Source organism: Sorex fumeus, unplaced genomic scaffold (genome assembly GCF_029834395.1).
Source record: "Sorex fumeus unplaced genomic scaffold, SorFum_2.1 ptg000098l, whole genome shotgun sequence".
Lineage (NCBI taxonomy): Eukaryota > Metazoa > Chordata > Mammalia > Eulipotyphla > Soricidae > Sorex > Sorex fumeus.
Window position 1 is genome coordinate 15,204,286 of NW_026606155.1, and position 22,986 is coordinate 15,227,271.

Consider the following 22,986-nt stretch of genomic DNA (forward strand, 5'->3'; position numbering starts at 1 on the left):
CATGCAACTGGACCCTGCACCAGCTATTTCATTGGGGTACCCCGGAGGGTGACAGGTGAGGCCTATCCATGCCCCAAGGGACCCAGACCCAGAAGCCAAAGACCTCCAGAACTCAACTGTTACTATGCTCACAGCCGCTCTCCACACACTTGGGCTGAGCCTCATTCATGAGTGAACCTGGACATCTGATACCTCAGACCACTCATACTCCAAGAGTACTGCACCATATTTAATGGAATTTAAAGTAGAAGGCAGCCAATCTTAGAAGCAAGTATATTTTTACAGATATACTATATAAGCACATTAACAACATATTAGTAATCTCTTTTAGAAGGGTTTAATGGCCCCTTGGTAAAATACAACAATCTTCACACCCTCCCTCTAAGGAAAGTTTTTTGTGAACTACTTTATAAAAATAAAATAAAATAAAAACATTTTAAATTTGTTACAAATTAATTGTTGGGGGAGTCACTTGTAGAGGAGCCCAGAGTTGTGATGTAGAGCTGGAGATCAAACCCAGGGCCTTTCTTATGCAAATCATGTGCAGTTCCATTTGAGTCATATTTCTACCTCTTTTATTGTTTTCATTTATTGTCCCCTATTTTTATGTTGTTGTTATGTGGGGACACACTCTTGGCTGTGGTGCTTGCACACTTGGTTGTAGTGCTCACAGATTTTGGATGCAGTGTTTACATCCTTGGTTATGGTTGCCACACAGTTAGTTACAGTATTCACTGAAGAGGTCACACATTTGAATTTCTGTGCTCACACATTCTTGGTTGCTGTATGCAAAAGATTGCGTGCTTTCTTGTGGTACTAGGGATCTCACCTGGCCGCAGGTTCAGTTCCAAGAACCACCCCAAATAGCTCCATCCGGGCAGGCCTATCACTGAGTTTGCACCGCATCTGGCTTTTGAAATCATCAAGTCATTTTGATCATGATCACGATCACGACCATCCTGTTGTTCGTCGATTGCCTCGAGCAGGCCCCAGTAACGTCTCCTTCATGCTAGCCCTGAGATTTATTTAAAAAGTGTTATATTCAAGGCTCTTTCAGGGTTAGTAGAATGAATCCCATCATTGTTACTGGTATTTGGCATATTGGATACACCATGGTGAGTTTGCCAGACTCTGCTGTGTGGGCAGGTTACATTTGGTAGCCTGCCAGTTTGTCCAAAGTAGGAATGAGATAATAAGAAGTTGCGCGGTCGCGAATGCTTCCGGGAGCTGGGTTAATTTTGATAATTAATGATTTTATAAGTCATTAATTTTGCTATATTTTGAAATCAATTTTAAAAAAGCAATTCTATTATTTTTTCATTTTTCTTTCTGAATCTATATAGTTCTTTTCCTTTTAAGACAATTTAGTTATTGCTATGCCCTTTTTCCTTACTAGTCTTCCTAGACATAATGATTAGTTTTCATTTTGACTATTCATTTTTTCATAACTTTGTTTTTAACTAATTTTTGCCCCATTGTTTATTTTTAGGGTAATTCCTTTTTATGGGTTTGTGAGTTAAATAATAATTGGCCATCATGTTTAAAAAATTCATACTATATTTTTTAAACTAAATTACCTTTCAATAAGCTATTAATTTTTAAATAATTTGTGTTATATTTTCTCCTGGGACTCAAAACTTAGTGCTTTTGGGGATTTTCAGATATGTGTGCATTTTTCTTCTTAACACATTTTATTACTATTAATATAATTTTTGAAATTGTTTAAAAAAACCTTTCTTTTTAAATTGAGGCATCATGATTTACAGTAGAATTATTGTTTTGAAATTGATTTTAATTCCAATTTGTACTTAATTCGATGATGTGTTAATGTGGGGCACACATATACACATACTCATAAACACACACAAGTGCACACAGACTGCTCCTGGTAGAGCTCAGACAGGAGAGTTGGGGTTTAGTGTTGTGTGAGCATCCCTAGGGTCACATCTGGTTGTTCTCAGGATGCCCTGGGGTGTGGGGAATCAAACTCAGGTTCTTACACATGCAGGACATATGCTTGATCACTGGAGCCACATTCCTTGGCCTGTTCAGATTGCATTGCTAGTATTAATCAGTGTGTTCAGGAGTGGTTTTCCATTTTATTTGTGACTTTCTTCTCTCTTTACCCTCCCTTTCACTTTTCTAATTTTCTGTTGCTTTATATTGTACTGTGTATTTATTTTTATGCTTTCTGCTGGCTTTGAGAGCAGTAGATTTCATAGTTCCATTCTATGTATGGTTACCCTAAAATTGAAAATTGTAGCTTTAAATGTAAACTATTTTAGGAAAAATATGCTCTTGCGAGTATTTTTTTTCTCATGTTCTTATTGAACTTCCTTTCCCTCTTCCCCACTTTATTTCCCCTTTTGACATTTGGTGCAATTTAGCATAACATACATTTTATCCTTCATTTTTAATTAGTGTCATATCTAAGGACCGCTCTGCCTTCTTTTTCTTAACAACTCTCTTCTGTTCCATCAGTCCTTACCATATCATACTGCTTAGTTATTTCATAGCAGTAACATAAGCTATACCTGTATATCTCTTTGTAAATGATGTTGTATGTCTCCCACATTAAAATATAAACTATTGGTAGGAGATTTATTCTCTGCATCTGTTTCTGCATCATACAGTACAGCACTCATCACACAGAAGACATTCTAATGAAAATTGTTGAAGGAATGAATGCTACTTTCATAGGTCAAGGACCATTTAGGTGTACATAACATTCTCAGTAAAATATGCAATCTTTTAAAAGAAGGACTGTGTACAGTATTATACTTATGTTCTTATTGTAGAAGAGAAGAAAGGGAACATTATTACATTTTAATTTATTTGAAGTTTGCTATATAGCACCTAAAAAAATTGAACAAAAATCCCATAAACATTTTTTAAGATTTCATTTGGGGTGTGGGATCGTGGCTCAGCGACAGAGCATACCTACCTTGAAGGTTCATACAGGCTATGGAACTCCATCTTTGGCACTGCCCATGGACCTAGTATAATCTGGGTGGCAAAATGTTCTGTGACCCCTGTTGCCTCAACAAAACAGTTTATCTTTTCTGACACACTCTGGCCAAGTGTATGTGAACAAAGCAACCAAAAATATGTACAACTAAGATGGTGAAGACCTGTTAGTACTTTAACTTAACATGCATATGTTTTGCAACCAAGCATGTGTTCCCTGTTGAGCAGTGCAGTTAAAATGGTTCCAGGAGCTGGATTTTATAGTCTCTGAGTCTTGGCCATTGATGGGATTACACGGCGCCAGGGGGCCAGGTGGTGGGTGTGACCCCCACCTACTGGAATTTGGAGGATCTGGGTGGAGGATGCTCGACTCCAATCCGAGTAGGCTTGGAGATCTCGGCCCCGGAACCTGCGTGGCTTTGTCCCTCTGCCAGTACCTTCATGTGTGCGGAGAGTGGTCTCAGCATGGTGGTGGCTGGTCCTGGAGGTCTTCGGCTGCTGGAGCCCTGGTCGGGGCGGGGAGGAAAGCTTAACCCGCTCCCCTCCAACGGGCCCCGGCGAGGAACAGCCAGGCGCGGGGGCAGAAGACAATCAGTTAGATTTTAAGTATTTCATTTAAAAAAAAAAGAGTTTTGTAGTATACTAGGTTAATATTTTTCAAATTATATCAAACACATAAGTGATCTGATTTCTGATTTCTTATTGTCTGATCAAGTTGAAAAAAATTAGGAAGGAAATACCAACATATTCATTTTAAAAGTAAGACCTCTTTTAAATATTAAAAGAACAGTAATTTAACACTTTCTCTGTCTTTCTCTGTCTCTCTCTCTCTCTCTGTCTCTGTCTCTCTCTCTGTCTTTCTCTCTCTGTGTGTGTGTGTGTGTGTGTGTGTGTTGTGTGTGTGAAAACATTTAGTTGTCATGGAATGGTTTCTATTGTGGTTAACAGCAAATACTGATTGACTTGGGGATATTGCAAATAACGAACAGACAAGATATTTAAGAGCCTTTGTAACTACAATATTTCCTAATTTTGGAACATTTATAAGGGAGTATCTGTAAGTTTTCACATAATTTCTAGTCAGTGTTTCAAATGTAGTTGCTGTAAACCTTGCTGTATCTAACAGGAGATTACCACGTTAGTGACCACTAGTCGTCAGTATTGAACCATCATTGTGTCAGTAAGCATTTTAAAGTTGTCAAACTTCATTGAAAAATAATTTTTTTATAATATATATTTAAACTTTCAGCCTTTGCAGCTGAAAAAAATCTAATCATTTGACTATTGATATTTGAACACTTAAAACAGTGTTGCTCTCCCCTGTAGAAAAATTAAAGGTGACATGTTGAGTAATTTATGTTAAGACATCTGTGCTATTTTAAACTGAAACTTCTAATTTCTGTGCATTTTTATTAAGATTTCTTTCATGCTTCCTATTCAAGATTATGGCTTCATTCTTCTTTCCTCCCTTTCTCCCTGTCACTTCTGTGGAAAAACCTTTTTAAAACAATAAGACTGTAATTTTATGAGAGTTTTACTTCACTAGTATATATTTTCATGCCCTATTCTACATTTCATATTTCTAATCTATAAAATTAAGAAAAGATTCTTTAAGATGTTTCCTTTATATCATTGTTTCATATGGATCCAGCCTTTTTTGCAATTACCTTTTTTTTTTTGAGTGAACCACTGCTTTTGCATCCTATTGTCTACCCAACCCGGTTATAATAATTTTGTCTTGGTATTCTAATTCTGTTTGTTCTTCCTTTGGCTAATCTTGCTTGTTTGTTTTTCTTTACTTAATGGGGAAGCATTTTCATAGCTCTATTATGACTCATTGCATTTGTAGCTAATTTACATTTATATTTTTTTACCCTGGATGCTTTTTATCATACTGAAGCTGCAGACTTAATTATTTATTTTGAAAGAAATGAAAAGCTGCTTAGGTTTTGCTGCCATTTCTCTATGTTATGTTCAAGTTGAAGCAGTATGCGTAGCTTAACCTTACTATGTAGTTATTGATGGAGCTTATGTGGCAGTGAGGATGTTTCATGTTTATTACCTGAGATTAAAATTCTGAAGCATTGCTAACTATGTCAGTATTAGATGGGCATCAAATTAATTGATGCTGTGACTCACAGTTGCAAAGCCTAGGTAGGCTTGGTTCTCTGGAGCTCCATTTTTCCCCCCCCTTTCTCCTGCTGACCTATAAACTTGTACTGAAGGTATCAGGCCTCATACTCTATGTGGTTTCTTCTACTAAGTAACTTATATGATTTATTTCTTCTTTAAAAGTTGGTTACTGGGTTGGAGCAACAGCACAGTGGATAGGGCATTTGCCTTGCACATGGCCAACCTGGGTTCGATTCCTAGCATGCCATATGGTCCCCCGAGTACCTTCAGGAGTAATTCCTGAGTGCACGAGCCAGGAGTAACCCTTGTGCATCACTGGGTGTGACCCAAAAAGCAAAAGCAAAAAAATTTTGGTTACTCATTCTGATAATAAAATTATTTTAATTGTATATCTAATTTTTGTTTTAATGTTTCCACAGTGTTTCTGTCTTCTCCACCTATCTCATTCTTTCCATCCAGTCTATCATTAGTTCTCTGAGCTTTCTTTAAAAAAGATTTTTTGGAGTCAAAAATATAGTACAACAAGCAGGGTACCCGTCTTATATATGGTTGTCATGGTTTAATCCCCTGCACCCCATCTGGTTCCCCAAACCATGTCCAGAGTGAGCCATGAGTTCAGAGCCAGGAATAAACCCTGTACACCGCTCAATGTGGCCCCAAACCAATTTATATTTTCAAATATATATAAAACATATATATTTTCATCTCCTCCATACTAACGCTTTCATCTGTTACCATGATGCCATTGTCTCTTCCAGGCAAGTGCCGTGGTGTGGCTTCCTTGCTTTTGTTCTCACCTGCTTGCAGTCTATTTCCTATGGAGTCAAGTAACACCACATTGTTCTTTCGTACTTTTCAGTATTTTCTTTCTTTTTTTTTTAAAAAAAATATTTATTTATGTATTTATTTTTCTATTTCTTTTCTTTTCTTTTTTTTTTTTATTAGTGAAACACCATGAGGTACAGTTGTAGACTTACAAATTTTCATGCTTGGGTTTCAGTTATACAACGATCGAGTACCCATCCCTCCACCAGTGCCCATTCTCCACCACTAATGATCCTAGTTGCCCTCCCACCCCCACACTCCATCCCCCCAACCCCATCCTGCCTCTGTGTCAGGGCATTCCCTTTTGCTCACTCTTTCCTTTAGGATGTGGTAGTTTGCAATAGAGGTTTTGAGTGGCCATCATGTTCTGTCTATAGTCTACTTCCAGCACGCATTTCGCATCCTGAGCAAATCCTCCAAACATCCTCTGCTTGGTGTCCCTTCTCTATCTGAGCTGCCTTTTCCGTCACATTCTGAATGAGGTCTGAAATCCCTGTCTGCAAAGGCTTCTTGGTCTGGTTCCTGCATAATCTTTCACCGTAATGTTTTATCTTTCTTCCTCTTGCCCACTCTAGTTCCTTTACTCAGGGCTACTTCATTTTTCTTGGACATGTCAGACCCCCCTCTGCTTGTGAGCATTTATTCTTTATGTTTGCAAAGTTAGGAATTTTCAATTTTGAAAACAGTTGCATTGCTTTATGTCATGCAAGCTGTACTTCAGGAAGGATATTAACTATCCTTTAAAAAAAAGGCCCCCTTTCTCTTGTGAGTCCCTTATCTCTCTCTCTCTCTCTCTCTCTCTCTCTCTCTCTTGCTCTTCTTGTCTTTTTGTATAATGCTTTTCTTTAGATGTCATCTGTCTGAGCTGACCAGAAAGGAGACTCTATGATGATAGGTGCTTAGTAGGTTTTGTTCATTGCTTTCATTCTGGTAACTCTGGCAATTGTATGACATAGAACAGAGCCTTGATAGGTGTTTGATGAATGAATGATTTTTGCATACTACGTTTTCTAAACTATATATGAAAGTTACTAGGCAGTGATATCATGTACCTACTGGGACCCAGCTGCTGTGCTGAGACCAGGGACTTCAGGATACAATAGACAACTAGCTGAATTAAGAACTTTTCCATTTTTTGTGTTATTTTAGGGACTTATTATTGAATAAATGATTTTTTTAAGATATAGAAATAGCTTCTAAATTACAAAGACGTGACATACAACTATTAATATGCTAGTTAAGGCCTCTATATTTCCTTGAAGGGTACAGTTCTGTAAGATGATGTGTCCTGAAATTCTTAGTCTCATTTCTATATAATTAACACATTCCATATCTTCTTAGGCCTGTTACTTTAATAAGAAATACCATCCAAGACTATTTTATTATTAAGTGCTTCTAATCCACATTTTGCTTTTACCGCCCCTCCTCACCATTTTTTAATATCTTTAAACTTCTTTGCATACTAGCTTATTATTTTTTGCTATTCAAGTGTTTTAGAAAAACTTATGTGCTTTAGGAAGATTTTGATAAATTGTAGCTTCTCTGATACTACCCTTATTACAATTAGTCCATTATAATTTTTCATCTCTCTGTGCTTTTTCTTCCTCATTGTATTTGCTTTCTGGTTTCTTGAAGAGTCATTTAGTTTATTATGCCCATTATAATTTTTCACTTCTTTATTTCTCTTGTTCTATTGCATATGTGTGCGTATTTGTATATTTTTTGCATACAGATCATAGATTCAATATGTAAATAGTTGATTTTTATATTATAAATAAGTGTTTTTATTATTTCTGTGTATTATATTTTAGTCAGACACATTTTATGTTCATACGGCAAAACTAGATTTCAAAGAATTGTTTAGTCATGCTTATTTTGCTATGGATACTTATTTGTTCTTGCCAATATTGTCATTGTAAATTAAAACAAATTAGGCTCGCATAAATTTGTGCTATTCTCTTTGTATAGTACCATATGCAAATAGACATTTAATGCTGTTAATGCTATGATGATGAAGAAAAATGGCTATGTGTTCTGTTGACTGAACAGCTGCCGAACAGTGAGCTGAAATTTTCTGAGTTTGAGGACTTGTTTAATTTCTACTTTGTGCTTTTCTTGAAGAGTGCAGTGTTTCCATCTACATTTCTAGTGATTTTGTTCTAGACTATCTGTTTATAAAACTCTTCCATCATTATCAATTAATATTTATTGGGTAGCTGCAGAGTGCATAGTAATATTGTGTAAACAAAGACTACTCTGCTACAGATAGACTTATTCATTGACTTGTTACTGTTTTATTTTGTTTAGAAAATATTTAAAAAACCCTACCAAATCCCAAGGCGTAGAATTACATCCTTTTACTCAGAACAATGAAAGGTGTTGTATATTTAGAGGGCATTCGCTCAAATACATATAAAACTTGAGAAACTCTAAATTAAATTTCCATAATTATCTATGATCTTGTGTTTGTCAACAATTCTAACTCTGTGGTCTTACGTTTAGAAAGTCAAATGAAGGATCCTATTGCTCTAGGATTTCTAATAAAACTGGGTTTCTTTCTGGAGAGGAAACTACTTGGATAAAAACAGACCCTCCACTAAGCGCCTTTGCTCTTTGATTTTTAAAAGAAATCCTGGAAAATGCACTTGTTGGGTTCACATTTAACTTTAGTTGCAAGATTTTTTATTAAGTAAAAGATTGCATAAAAATATAATCCATTCCAGTAAAAACAATGGCATTTTAGGGAAAATACTCATTACTATTGTTTCTTTTGAATTAAAGAAGTCAAGAGACTTGTATGATTTTTCAACCTACCAACTTTTTAGGCAGCAATTAAGATTTTGTTTTACAGTTTGGCAAATTTAATATCATTTATGGGATGAAATACTGTTGCTGGTTAATGGAGATTTCACTTTTGAGAGATTTTTATTGTCATTTTAATAGTACGGAATACTTGTGACAAACTCCATAAATATGGACATAGACATGTAGAATTATTGTTTACTTATTCATTGTGGAAAATAGTTTAGTAAGTGATAAAAATAGTTTATCACCATAAATACCCACAATTAAAATTCTGTATGAGCTCCAGTGAGTTCCTGAAATAATAAATGCTTTATCATATGAAGAGAGGGAAGAGATATGTAGGCTTTTGTTAAAAAGAAGTTTCAAGTGTCATATTTCAAAAATTCAGGTGTCATTTATAGTACATTATTATAATTTCAATGAGAAATAATACCAATTTAGCTATGATACTTGATGTTGGGCTGGAGCGATAGCACAGTGGTAGGGCGTTTGCCTTGCGTGCAGCCAGCCTTGTTGAGCTGGGTTTGATTCCTCTGCCCCTGTCGGAGAGCCCGGCAAGCTACCGAGAGTATTTCGCCCACAAGGCAAAGCCTGGCAAGCTACCTATGACGTGATATGGCAAACATAGTAACAATAAGTCTCAAATTGGGGACATTACTGGGCCCGCTCGAGCAAATTGATGAACAATGGGAGGACAGTGACAGTGACTTGATGTTATATTCTATTTTATGAAAAATAGGAATGGTTGCGTCTTATGACTCTCGCTTTTGTCTGATAAATGCAAATAACACAACCTGCTATGTACATTTTAGAGATTCTTCCTTACTTTTGTATCCCCAAAACCTCTCAGGTGACTTAAAGATAATGATCAATATTGGATTCTCTTTGTGCTTCTATAGTACACTCAAATTTCACTTATAAAGGTCCCTCCCCCAATTGTAGACATAGGTGTAAAATTCTCATTACTTGCTTATGACTAAAAAATAATATTTTTGAGCAACGTAAATAGAATCCGTCTAGCTATTTTGAGTTAGATATTGGTTCAGGGATTTAGAATATGATTGCATTGTTTTCTGACTTGAAAAGAAACTTAATTTTTTTGTTTTGGTTTGGTTTTTGTTGGCAAAGATAATCCCCAATTGGATGAATTTAAAGGCTAACATTTTCCATGACTTTAGCTAGTTCTCATGTGGGAGGAATCTCTAACTTGATTTAGGAAAAAACAAAATTTAGAAATTCACGGAACTTGACAGAAATAAAGTCTATATTAATTTAAATGAGTAGTACTGTTCAGAGCAGAAAAATCTTGCTTTATTATACATGTATATATTCTTTTTCAAAACATGGATATTCTATTAATGGTTTCAGAGATTTCAAAAGATGAATTTTGAAAATAGATACTACTTTTTTATCTTAAAAAATTACAAGCAAGATAGTTCAGGAAGATACGTCTTTTGCAGAAGGCTGATCCCTAGCATCCTATAGGGTCTCCTGAACCACCACCAGGAGTAATCCCTGAGCACAGAGCCAGAAGTAAGCCTTGACCACAGCTGGGTGTGGACAAAAAAATTGCAGTGAAGTTCACATAATAATGTTTTATACATTTTTAGTATCTATGAAATTTTCTCCCCTCCCTCCCTCCCTCCCTCCCTCCCTCCCTCCCTCCCTCCCTTCCTTCCTTCCTTCCTTCCTTCCTTCCTTCCTTCCTTCCTTCCTTCCTTCTTTCCTTCCTCCCTCTTGAATCACTCCCTTGGCTCTGGGGACCATACAGGATGCTGGTGTTGAAACCCAGGCCAGCTGCATTCAAGGGAAGTGTTTTACTCACTATACTATATCTGCTCTTGAAGCACTTTATTTTAAATACAGGTATCTTTTAAACTTAAAAGTTTTATGTAAGTATGCTGCAGAGGTTGAGGAGTTGGGGGGGTGATGGGAGGGAACCTGGGGACACTGATGCTGGGATGGGTATTGGAATACTGTTTGACTGAAATCCAATCATGAATGGCTTTGTAATGCTCTAAAATATAAAATTTTAAAAAAGTTTTTTTATATGTAGAAATATAGATGACTAGTAACTTCTGTAGTGTGTTTTACTTTGCATCACAATATCATATTGTGATGCTCAAAATATTTTTGCGCTGACTTCTATTTTGTACCTACATGAATAATTTATTTATAAAAAATAAAGTATGTCCAAGTGGTACTACATGGAAAGTATCATGTTAAGCGAAATGAGTCAGAAAGAGCGGGATAGACACAGACAGATTGCATTCATCTGGGGAACATAAAGCAACAAAACGGGAGACTAACACCCAGGAATGGCTCAGATTAGTACCAGGAATTTGCTCCATGACTTGAAGGCCAGCCACATGTGCTAGGTGAAAAGGAAGCTCAGATAGAGAAGAGAGCACCAAATCAAGGGTGTTGTGAAGACCCTCCCATAGTGGGAGAGACATGCTAAAAGTAGTCTATAGACCAAACATGATTGCCACTCAATGCCTCTCTGGCAAAACACAGTACCCAAAAGAAGAGAGAGAGAACAAGGGGGAATGCACTGCCACAGTGGCAGGGTGGGATGGGGCGGGGGAGGGATGGGGGGTGGGAGGGATGCTAGGACCTGTGGTGGGGGAGGATGGGCACTGGTGGAGGGATGGGTACTTGATCATTGTATAACTGAAACCCAAGCACAAAAATTTATAAGTCTATAAATGTACTTCATAGTGTTTCACTAATAAAAAAAATGATTAAATAAAAAAAATAAAGTATGTCAAATGAGCTATGAAGCATGGAAAGATATAGAAGAATCTTATACGCATATTACTAAATGAAAGGAGCTAATATGAAAAGACTGCAGGCTGTATTATTTCAACTGTAATGACATTCTGGAAAAGGTAAAACTGTGGAACCATTTTAAAAAAAAAAAATCACTGGCTACCAGAAGCTGAAATGGGAGAAGAGGAATGTATATTTGGAATGAAAGGATTCTTCAGGCAGTGAAAATAATGCTGTGATAGATTATAATGATGGATACACTATCAAAGCCATAAATTTTACAATACCATGGGTGAAACTTAAGGCAAACTCTGAAATTTGAGTGGTTAGGATGTGTCATTGTTGGGCTTGTAGATGACGTACCTCTCTCTTGGGATGTCGAAAATGGGAGAGGCTATGCAACTATAGGGGCAGCTTAAATATAGGAACTCGCTTTACTATAATCTCAATTTTTCTGAGAACCTTAAACTTCTCTAAGGAAAAATAAAACCTTTAAAAATATATATTGTAAGGGGGTTTTGGGAGATCGCTCAGTGCCTGGAAGCTTTGCATGTATGAAGCTGTGAGTTCAGTCTTCAGGGCTGTCCACATGCACCAAGAGTGGTCATGGGGATTCTTCTATTTGATTCTGGCCAGGAGTGACCCCCCGACATTGCAGCAACAGCAAAAAGGAATCTAAAGATCAGGGGCGGGTGGGAAATGGGCACTGGTGGAGGGATGGGTTTTTGATCATTGTATAATTGAAACCCAAGCACAAATTTATAAGTCTACAACTATACCTCATGGTGTCTCATTAATAAAATTTAAAAAAAAAACACCTAATTCCCAGTGACATGACTTTATTCTTTTATTATTGTTGTTACTAGAAAAAAAATCTGCCCTGAAAGTTTTACTCATAAGTCTAATGTGACTGATTTATAGTTTGATAAGAACCCAGACTTGTTTTTATGTAGTCCTGTTGTTTGCCAGTGAATCATCTACATGTTCTTGCTCTTGTGACCACAGGCATGTAATCATAGCACTGCTGATTAATTAGGATGAGACAGGATAGCTTACTTATGTTTTTTTTTTTTTCATTTCTGGAAGATGTAGTGAGTGTGAGTGCTGTGAGTTAAAATGTGGATCTTTAATTCAGTCCACCTCTATCTTTCCTACCCAAACTTGCTGGTCCATTTCAGGTGGACAAAGACCTTTTAATTCCTTATTTGTTCGACATTTTTCAATTTATTGTTTTTTTTTAGAGTCTCTTGATAAACAGGGCTATTTTCAAAGTTTGGTGAAACTCTACAAATATTTTTCATTTTCGCTTTTCTCCTACTCTCTAAAAGGAATAACTGCAGGTTTCTTTATTTTTTAAAAGAATCACAACTGTAAAAAATTCAGAGTTCTCTACTACTGAAGAACTGCACTAGTACAATTCTCAATATGTTAGTCTTTTTAATGGAAATAGGCACACTTAAGGAAAAGAAGGAAAATTGTTGTTATTAAAGATTTAAATAAGCCCCAGGGACCCTCTATTAAGGCTGTGTTGTTGCTGTGATCTTAAACATGTAAAAGACAATCTGAATGCTGGAGCAAGCACATGATAGCTTTATAGCTAAACTGCTTTTAAGAAAAAAAATAAGCTCTAAAGGGCAAAATAACATAGTAATAGAAATTCATTGGCATGTGATTTTCTTTCTCTTTTTATAGCTGCCTTTACTGGGTCAGTTTTAATTTAATTCTAAGTTGCTTGATCTAAGTCAAATGGAAAAGAAATCCTGCACAGCCTTGCACATGTAGAAAAAGGGAGATCAGTTAAAGTTCTTTACTAAGGTTTAAAGAAATGGATTGTAATTTTGATTCATTTTAGATGATTCTTTCTGATTATTATCTCTAGAAGTTTGAAGCACATTAATCTCTGTGTTGTAAGGTCTTAAGAATTAGCTTTTGTTTCTTTGGTTTTCATTTTTAAACTAGTTGATGGAGAAAATAGGTTCAATATTCTGGACTAGAATTTGCACTTACGGTTATTTATTTACTGAATCATGGTGTGTTGAAAGTGGAAATAACTTCAGGCTGATAGAATTTTTAGGTGACATAGTTGAAATATATTAATGTGCTTTAAGTTGCTCACTATATCTTTTCTCTTTTTGATGAAGAGAGTAGAATTTAAGTTCTTATTTACTAAATTTTGTAACACATATCTGTACAGGAAAGGAAGACTTGGATGATAATGAAATATTTAGTTATAAAATATTTAAATTAATTTGATAATTAAATATTTTATGTACACATAGAGGCATAATAGAAAATAAATTGTTTTGAAAAACAGTATATTAAATGGCTGGTCAGATGTTGAAAGTTGATTGTGAAGATGAAGGAACATTTTATTGCAAGGTTTTAGGTATCCACAAGAACAAAAAAAATTTTTTTAAAAGAAATTCATCTAACTTCCAAAAATGAAACTTGGATTTGAAAAGAAAATAGAGATGCCTTTCAAGAAGAAATTTTTAATAGGTATAATTTTATAACAGATCACGATAATTTCTTTTGGATAGGAAATGTAGTATATGGTTATCTGTATAGGTATGCAAAAGTGAGAAATGGAATAGAGGGAAATTGTTTTTGCATAACGCAGGAAGATTTACAAGACTGGGCACATGGGAGATCCGCACATTGTAAAGAAACAAACCAATGATGTTGGACAAGATGTATGGCAACAAGAAAGGGTTTCCAGTTGGTAGAATAGCACCAACTGGGAGAATAAGAGAACAACTATTGGGTAGAGGTTTTATTTTTTACTATATTCCACCATTCTCTTCTGGCCTATATAGTCTCATTCGGTAGATCTCCTGTGAGTGAATCTAGGGTGAATTCCTTTGTTCTTTCTACTGCTTTCAGTATTCTGTCTTTATCTTTGACTTTTGTCATTCTGATTGCAGTGTTCTTGGATTTTTTGCTATTTGTGTCTATTTTCACTGAAACCATTCTGGTCTCTTGAATCTAGGTGCCTGCCTCCTCAACTGTGGAAAATTCTAATTTATAATTTCAATGACTACTTCTCTTCGTGTTCCTCAGGGACCCCTCTGATCCTTATACTGCTCTTCTTGAACTCTTTTTTTTTTTGTGCTGTGCATTTCTTCTCAAACTTTCTCCCATTTTCTGTTTCTCATTTTGTCTCTCATGCTTTCTTGTGCTTGATTGACTGCCTGCACCATTGCTTTTCTGCGCTCATCCTCATCACAGTGACTGATATTATCTGAGTGGTTACAGAGCTCTGTGGTACTGGTAGAGCTCTGAGCTATTACCTTCATTCCCTGAGCACTGGTGGGCTTCTATGGACTTCTCCTTTGTGTTGCTGGGCTTTGAGTGTGAATCTTTGAAGATAGCCCCCATGGGAGTTCTTTTAGGAACTAGACTGAATGCTACTCTTTATTTCCATTTTACTCTCTCCAAGCAAGGTTTTGCTGTTTCTTAGTTGTGATTTTGTGGCTTAATGTAGATTATAGGGATACTTTTAATGCCACTTTGGCTGTGACTCTCCTCTGGCTACAGTTTTAGGCTATATACAAGTTAAGCTGCTGCATGATTTCTCTTCTTTTCTTTTCTTTTCTTTTCTTTTCTTTTCTTTTCTTTTCTTTTTTCTGCGTTGAATGCCTAATGGATTGCTTTTTTTTTGGTGAGCAGAGAAAAGCAGTTGTAAGAGAAAACAAGTCTTTTTTAAAAATTTTTTAATTTTTTGGCCACATATAGCGATGCTCAGAGGTAACTCCTGGCTCTGAACTCTGGAATTACTCCTGGTGGTGCTTGTGGGACCATATGGGATGTTGGGGATTGAACCTGGCTCAGCCACATACAAAGCAAGTGCCCTTACTACTGTGCTGTCTCTCCAGTCCTAATCATTATTTTATTTTTTAAAACTATTTTATTTTTATTTCTCAGTAATGTTTATAGAGACAACGGTGATTTACACAGCTGCTCATAATAGAGTTTTTTTTGCACAGCGGGTAGGGCATTTGCCTTGCACGCAGCCGACCTGGCTGACCTGGGTTCGATTCCTCTGCCCCTCTCGGAGAGCCCTACAAGCTACCGAGAGTATCTTGCCTGCACAGCAAAGCCTGGTAAGCTACCCATGATGTATTTGATATGTCAAAAAACAGTAACAAGTGTCACAATGGAGACATTACTGGGCCCGCTCGAGCAAATTGATGAACAACGGGAGGAAAGTGACAGTGACAGTGACAAAGTTTTCCTATTGGGTCTGTTTTCACTGGGACCCTTTGGGCCTCTTGGATCTCAGTGCTTGTTTTCTTCAGCTATGGGAAGTTCTTATTGATGATTTCTGTTGTTTGTTCATTGCTTTTGCCTTCATGTTATCCAGAACATGAAGTTCACGAACATCAGAATTCTTCAGGAACTCCGATGATTCTTATATTGTTCCTTTTGAACTCATCTCACAGTTCGCTAGTATGATGGTCATTTATTTTCCGATTATTTTCCATCTTCTAGTTTCTTATTGGTTTCCTTCCTCTCATCTTGGAGCTTCTTGATCATTTGCTCAGCTGTTATTTTGCTGTTCAGCACTTGTTTTGACTTTTTTCTTTATATCACCCTATTCTTTTTTTTTTGACTGTACTAGTTTATTTCATATCTACTCTCATACTTTCTTTACTGACTGCTTGTTCTATTGTTTCTTTGAACTCAATGAACATCCTCATCATAGTGTCATTAATGACAGTACATTTATGTTTTTAGTGTTTTCATTCCTTGAGCTTGGTGAACACCCTTGTGTTTTCCCCATTGGTTTTCTAGTGTTATTGCTGTCCTGAGGGTGAGTCTTTGTAGGTATCCCTCCCCCTCCCCTCTCCCCCCCACCCCTCCCACCAGAAGATGCTGAGGGATTAATCTGGAGATTGCTCTCAGTATGTTCTCTGCCCATTTTTACAGAATGACAGGAAGAATAACTGTGAACATGTAATTTGTTGAATATTTGTTGGGTGGCTGCTTATGTGTAAAGCTTATATGTGAAGCTGTGGTATGAACCCTTAATATTGTACAGTCTGTTGTGGAGGCTACTGGACCCAGCTGGTAGGGAGGGTTTTCTCCTCCCATTCCCAAATGGTCCAGTGACACCAGCTGGAAATTAGCCTTACTTGGGATGGTAGGACAGCAAGTAGAGGATTAAGCAAGACTGTATGATTTCTCTTTTTAATTTTTTTATATTATAGGATATTTCACAATATTTTATTATGTTTAATATTCAAACCCTAATCCCACCACCACTACACCTTCCTACCACCATATTTCGGTTGTTTCCATCCCAAACCCAATCCCTGTCCCAAAGTAGAACCAAAATAATGTATTTTGTATTGTTTGTTATGAAAAACCGCTGAAGATGCTACAAAAAAGTACCCTTAGATGAGAGAGTGTAAAGATTGTTCTATTTTGATAAAGGTCATTAAGATCTTCTATAAGAGATCACTAGCATGTTGTTAAAGATTGAGACTTGTGTTCTTTTGTATATATATATATATCTGTAGAAAATATATATCTATATTTCCCTCTAAGATTGGTTGCCTACTTCTGTGAATCCCATGAAATGTGGTGTGGTACTCTTGGAGAATGTGTAGGGTGTGTGGTATGAACTGTTCAGGAATAGGTTCACTCTTGGGTAAGGCTCCACCCAAGCATGTGGAGAGCGGCCTTGAGCATGGTGGAGATTGGGTTCTGGAGACTTTCAGTTGCAAGGGCTGGGTCTCTTGGGGTGGGGAGGGCTCTCACTGAGGTGCCCAAGTGAAACAGCCTGGCATGGGGCCCGGTGGCATGGTTATGGTGAGCATCATGTTATGCTCCCTCTGAGAAAGAAGGATATGTGTCAAGGCTGTATGATTTCTTAACACCACCACTCCCTGCCTGCCTGCCTGCCTGCCTCCGTCCCTCCCTCCCTCCTCCCTCCTTCCCTCCCTTCCTTCCTTCCTTCCTTCCTTCCTTCCTTCCTTCCTTCCTTCCTTCCTAGATCAGAGCACAAGTACTTGGCAGTATTAGAGCTTATTCCTGGCTCTGCTCACTCCAAGCACTGCTTTAATGCCAGACATTAAACTTGGGTTCACTGCATATAAGGCAGTCACCTTACCCGCCGTATTATCACCTCGGCCCCACTGCTGCCTATGTGAGGGTTGTTTTGTGGGACAGATGAGCAAAGTTAGTAATAAAATGTTAATAGCATGATGTCCTTGGTGGCAACTAGATCTACCCCCAGGTTTGTGAATTCATTGCAGGAAGTATAAGTGTACAGTGGGAAACATGTGAATGGTGGAAAGTGAATAGTGTTATGGGCATGGTGATGTGGGTCTGAAGGCATAGTAGAATCAGGTGTAGAGGTGGCCAGGGCCCTGGTGAAAGGGAAGGGATAGGCACCCACCTCTAGTTTATTCAAGGTCCTAGGGGTATTAGTTGAGAGGTCATCCTCACTTGGAGGATGAAACCAGAAGAGGATGTGGGCCTGTAGAGGTGGCAGAATCTGACATTACTTTCTTGATTTTAACAAAAATAATGGTTTTGTAAGATCAATTTTAGGGTAAGAGATAAAGGGTATAGGGAAACTCTGAACTAGATAACAGTGCTGTAAACATAAAATTATTTCCAAATAGTACCACTGTACCACTATCCTTCCATTTTCATCAATTTGCTTGAGCGGGCACAGTAATGTCTTCATCTTGAGAATTGTTGTTACTGTGTTTGGTATATTGAATATGTCATGGGCAGCTTGCCAGGCTTTGCCACTGGCGAGATACTCTCAGTAGCTTGCTGGGCTATCTGAGAGGGGAGGAGGAATCGAACCCGGCTCGGCCAGGCTGGCTGTGCACAAGGCAAACACCCTACTGCTGTGCTGTCGCTCCATCCCAGTGGCACAATTGTTTAGCATGCGGTACTTCAAAATAGTAAGAATTAAAATAAATCCATTTGGGGGCAGAAGAGATACCTCAGTTGGCCAGTACAGGCATTAGATGCAAGAGGCTTGGGTTCAATTCCTGGCACCACAATCCCCTCTATATCCCTCCCCCCCCCCACACACACACACACTGCCAGAAGCAATTCTAAGCACAGAGCTGGAAGTGGCCCATGGCACCTCCCAACCAAACCCTACCCCATCTTCTCCCCTATCCGCCTCCCCCCCCCACCACAAACACACACACCAAAACAAACAAGCACAAGCAAACAAATGAAAAACAAAGAACTAGTCCCCCTAAAAACAAAACCAAAAACACAAAAGAGAAAACTTAGAAAATTTTTTTTCCTAAAGAAAAAACTAACATGATGGGATTTAGAAAGGTTGATTCTGTCCTATCTTTGGAGGAAAGTGGTTACTGTGCTTTTACTGTGTTCGGTATACATTCTCTTAGCTAGATGATGGTTATGGCCTCAAATGACCTCAGAGCAGAGGTGAACCTTCACTGCACCCTGGTTTGGGAATGGCATCTGTTTAGGAACTTGAAGGGGGAAGTAGAGATCATTAATAGTTTGATGAAACTTATCATCTGCTCCAGGAAGTATTCTCCCTAACCTGTTCTCCTTGGAAAATCCAGGCTAGTTTTCAGTGATTGACAAAATGTTGAATGGATAGCTGAGTAAGTTAAAAAAAAATTAGGTCAACTGATAATATTGAGGAGTAGTGTAATTCAAAATTTTATAAAGTGATTGAAAATATATCAGCTCCTTCATATCTTTTTAATACACATATACAAAAATAGATGGGGAAAAACTGAGCATGCTTGGAAAGATTAAAGATAAGGCATTAATTTTCAAGTTTCTAAGATTATTTTGTGCAGAAAAAATTTATAAATGTGTTTTATTAAATATATTACATTGGAATAAATAAATATTCCACCTGCAACAAGAAACTAATATTCCAGTTATGTGGTAATAGCCTCAAAAGCCTTAAACTTTTAGTTTTATCAGTGAAACAATTCTGTAGTTATAGATCTCTATTAATGCAAAATTTGGTGCTGTATAAATATCAAAAGAGTTCATTTTATTATTTTTTCTTTTTTAGTATAATCTGAGGTTTTATTAAATCTTGGTCAGTAAATCTTAAAAAAGGCAGTACACAATGAGAAAATAATATATATTTAAGACATTTGGAAAAGCAGTTAAATGTTTTGTGCATGTTTAATAAATATCACGCAAGTCATTGATATTCAGAAAGGTGTAATTATTGTCACTGGTAGAAGAATCCTATTTCCTAGCTCAGTTCTTCCTTGCAACCCCAAATTATTTAGTCACTAAATAGGGGGTTTCCCTAAAATGACTTAGGTACAGATATTTGGTGCTTGAACTAAAAGAGTTCATTTTAATGTTGATATTTTTACTTCAGCATGGACAAACAAAACTATTGATTTATAGGCTGTAGCCTGAATCTTGTCTCTGTCAGGTAAATAACTTTGGGCAAGTTATTCAAAAATTTGTGACTCAGTTCACCCTTTGGTAGAATAAAAAAAAAATAATAATAAAGGCCCTCCCGTTGATCGTCGATTTGCTCGAGCGGACCCAGTAACGTCTCCATTGGAGACTTTTGTTGTTACTGTATTTGGCATATCGAATACTCTCGGTAGATTGCCAGGCTCTCCAAGAGGGGCGGAGGAATCGAACTCGGGTCGGCCATGTTGGCCGCTTGTAAGGCGAACGCCCTACCCGCTATGCTATCGCTCCAGCCCCTTGGTAATAAAGGTAGAATAGGCTTAAATATAAATTTATGGAATTATCATAAAGTTTAAATTATTTATTTGGGGTTGGAGAGATAGTACATGGGTTAAAGTGTTTGCCTGCTTGTAGCTGACCCTGGTTTGATCCTTGGCATTATATATGTTTCCTTGAGTACCTCCAGGAGTGATCCCTGAGCACAGATCAAAGAGTAAGCCCAGAGCCCTGCCAGGGTGGGCGCAGAAAAAACAAAACAAAAATTATGTATTATTTGCATATATATGTGTATATAGATATTACCATATGTAATACAAATCCCAGGACATAGTAAATAGTATTACAGTAAGTAATATATTACTCAAACCAGAATTGTTTTTTATCTTAATCTTATTGTACCTTTTAAATTTAATTGCTATTTTACTATTAGGAATAAGGAAGTATGATCTCCTGGATAAGAAGTCATTTTTATTTTATGTAGTTATTTTAGTATCCCTTAGAATAATGCTTGGCACATAATAAATGCACTTAAGTTTGTTAAATATGAAAACTAGTGAAACTAAATATGACCTGCATAAAAATTTTAATGTATTTTTCTGTTTGTTGAAAAATCATTTTTCTATTGAGCACTAGATCTTAGCGGGAAAAACTCTTGGCAGTTTGGTTTTTCTCCATTTGGATGGCTCTACACAGGTACCTTTTTGTGTCTAAATGTTATGAATGTCTAGCTTAAAACAAACAAACAAACAAATTGGAATGTCTCTTGGATATTTTAAAAAGTAGTTTCAAATAGAATTTTTCTTAACTTTTTTTCTTATAAAAACAAAACCTTTTGCAGTTTTTTGAAATTTATCCTTTCTAAGTGAGAAAATTACAGAAAGTAACATTTCCTTTATTCTATGCGAACTATGATCACTTGATCTTGACTTCCCGTTAATGATTGTTTTGCTGGAGCAGGTGCCAATAATGTCTCCATTCGTCCCTGTTGCATGCTAGTGTAGCCCAGTGGGGTCTGTTCATTCTAGGAACACAAAGAGCCTCAAACTGATCGTTCAAGGTCTTGACGAAGTAGTCTGACCATCTTGTTGGTGAGCAGCCACCTGGTCTTTTAATGCCCCTGGAATCCAGTTGGTAATGGCTCTAGCCCAGTGGTCATTTCCAAATCTCATTACGTATACAGCCCATCTGATTTTCAATGCCTTGGCAAACGAGACAGCGTTCCTGATTCTAGATCGTTGACGGAGGTCAGAACTCCGGATTCTTTCTCTCATTTAAGTGAAGCGTGAAACTTCAAGCATAGGTCTTTCGATTCCTCTTTGGGAGACCTGAATAGTGTTCTCCTCCTGTTTTCGTAGGGCCCAGGTCTCTAAGGCATATGTCAATGCAGGAAGAACAGTTGAATCGTAGAGATGTGCCCAGAGCCAGAGATTCTTCGTCCTCTTAGCTATTTCTTCTATGTTCTTGAAGGCATTCCAAGCCGCTCTCTTCCTCCTGCACAACTCAGGTGCCAGGTCATTCATCATGATGACTTCTCGACCTAGATACACATACCTGTTGCATTCAGAGATGGTCGTTCCATTGAAAGCGAATGGAACGTCAGGAACGAGACTGTTTCTCATAAACATTGTCTTCATGAGATTCATCTGGAGTCCGACCTTTCCACACTCACGGTTGAAGTCGGCCAGCATTTGTGCCACTTGGCTAATGTTTAGTGTTATCAGAACAATGTCATCAGCAAAGCGGAGATGGTGTAGTTGCTGACCGTCTATCTTCACTCCCATTCCTTCCCATTCCATCATCGCATGACGTTCTCAAGTGTGGCACTGAAGAGTTCTGGTGAAATGGTATCACCCTGCTGAACCCCTCTCTTGACATCGATGATTGCCCGATCTGCCTACTGTCTGTCATCTACAAGCTGTTCACTAGAGTCATCCTGAATAGGATTGTCAGAACACTAGATGAAGGACAACCATGTGAGCAAGCCAGGTTCTACAAAGGATTCAAGCACGATCGACCATATCCACACGATAACCAAGCTCATTGAGGTTTCTTGAGAGTTCAAGATGCTGCTCTGTCTAACATTCATTGATTTAAAGAAGGTCTTTGATTCTGTTGAGACGGAAGCGGTCATCGAAGCTCTAGCCAATCAGGGCATTCATACTCAATACATCAGGTTCCTTTGTGAGCTGTATTACGGATTCACTACCAGGGTCTCACCATTTTACAAAGAAGTGATCATCGATGTCAAGAGAGAGGTTCGGCGGGGTGATACCATTTCACCAAAACTCTTCAGTGAACTATAATATGAAGAGCTAAATAGTTATGTATTTTGAAAAAAATATTATTTAGTAAAGATAAATGCTTACACTTTGATGAGAATTTTTTTAGAATTTGGAAAACATGGTAAGCTTATTTTTGATATATCAGAATAGCTGAACATATAATTTTTAATATTGCAATGGAAAGAATATTTATATTACATTTATTTAGAAATATTTTTATTATTATTATAAATGATAAAAGAAAACTATTAGTTGTCTAAGTTCTTTAAATACACACTAAAATACTTCAAAGGTGATAAACAGAAATGAAGCTAAGTAGAAATTAATTTTGAATATTCAGAAATTGCTTGCTTTTGATTCTTTCAATAGATTTTAGAACTGGAATAAGTGAGCAGATTTTAATTCATTTATAGATTTTGTACAACTCATAACCCATGTTCGCATCGTTTTCTTCATAAATCCTGAAAATATGTTTTAGTTATGTGTATTTTTGTAATAATAGATATTTTCCCTCATCCTTCAT

General features: G+C 37.1%; 1 protein-coding gene across 1 annotated transcript in view; it reads left to right on the forward strand.

Annotated features, from left to right (window-relative positions):
• CEP128 (centrosomal protein 128) overlaps window positions 1-22,986 on the forward strand; it is a 512,196-nt gene that overhangs the window by 81,552 nt on the left and 407,658 nt on the right. The gene's annotated exons all lie outside the window — the stretch shown is intronic.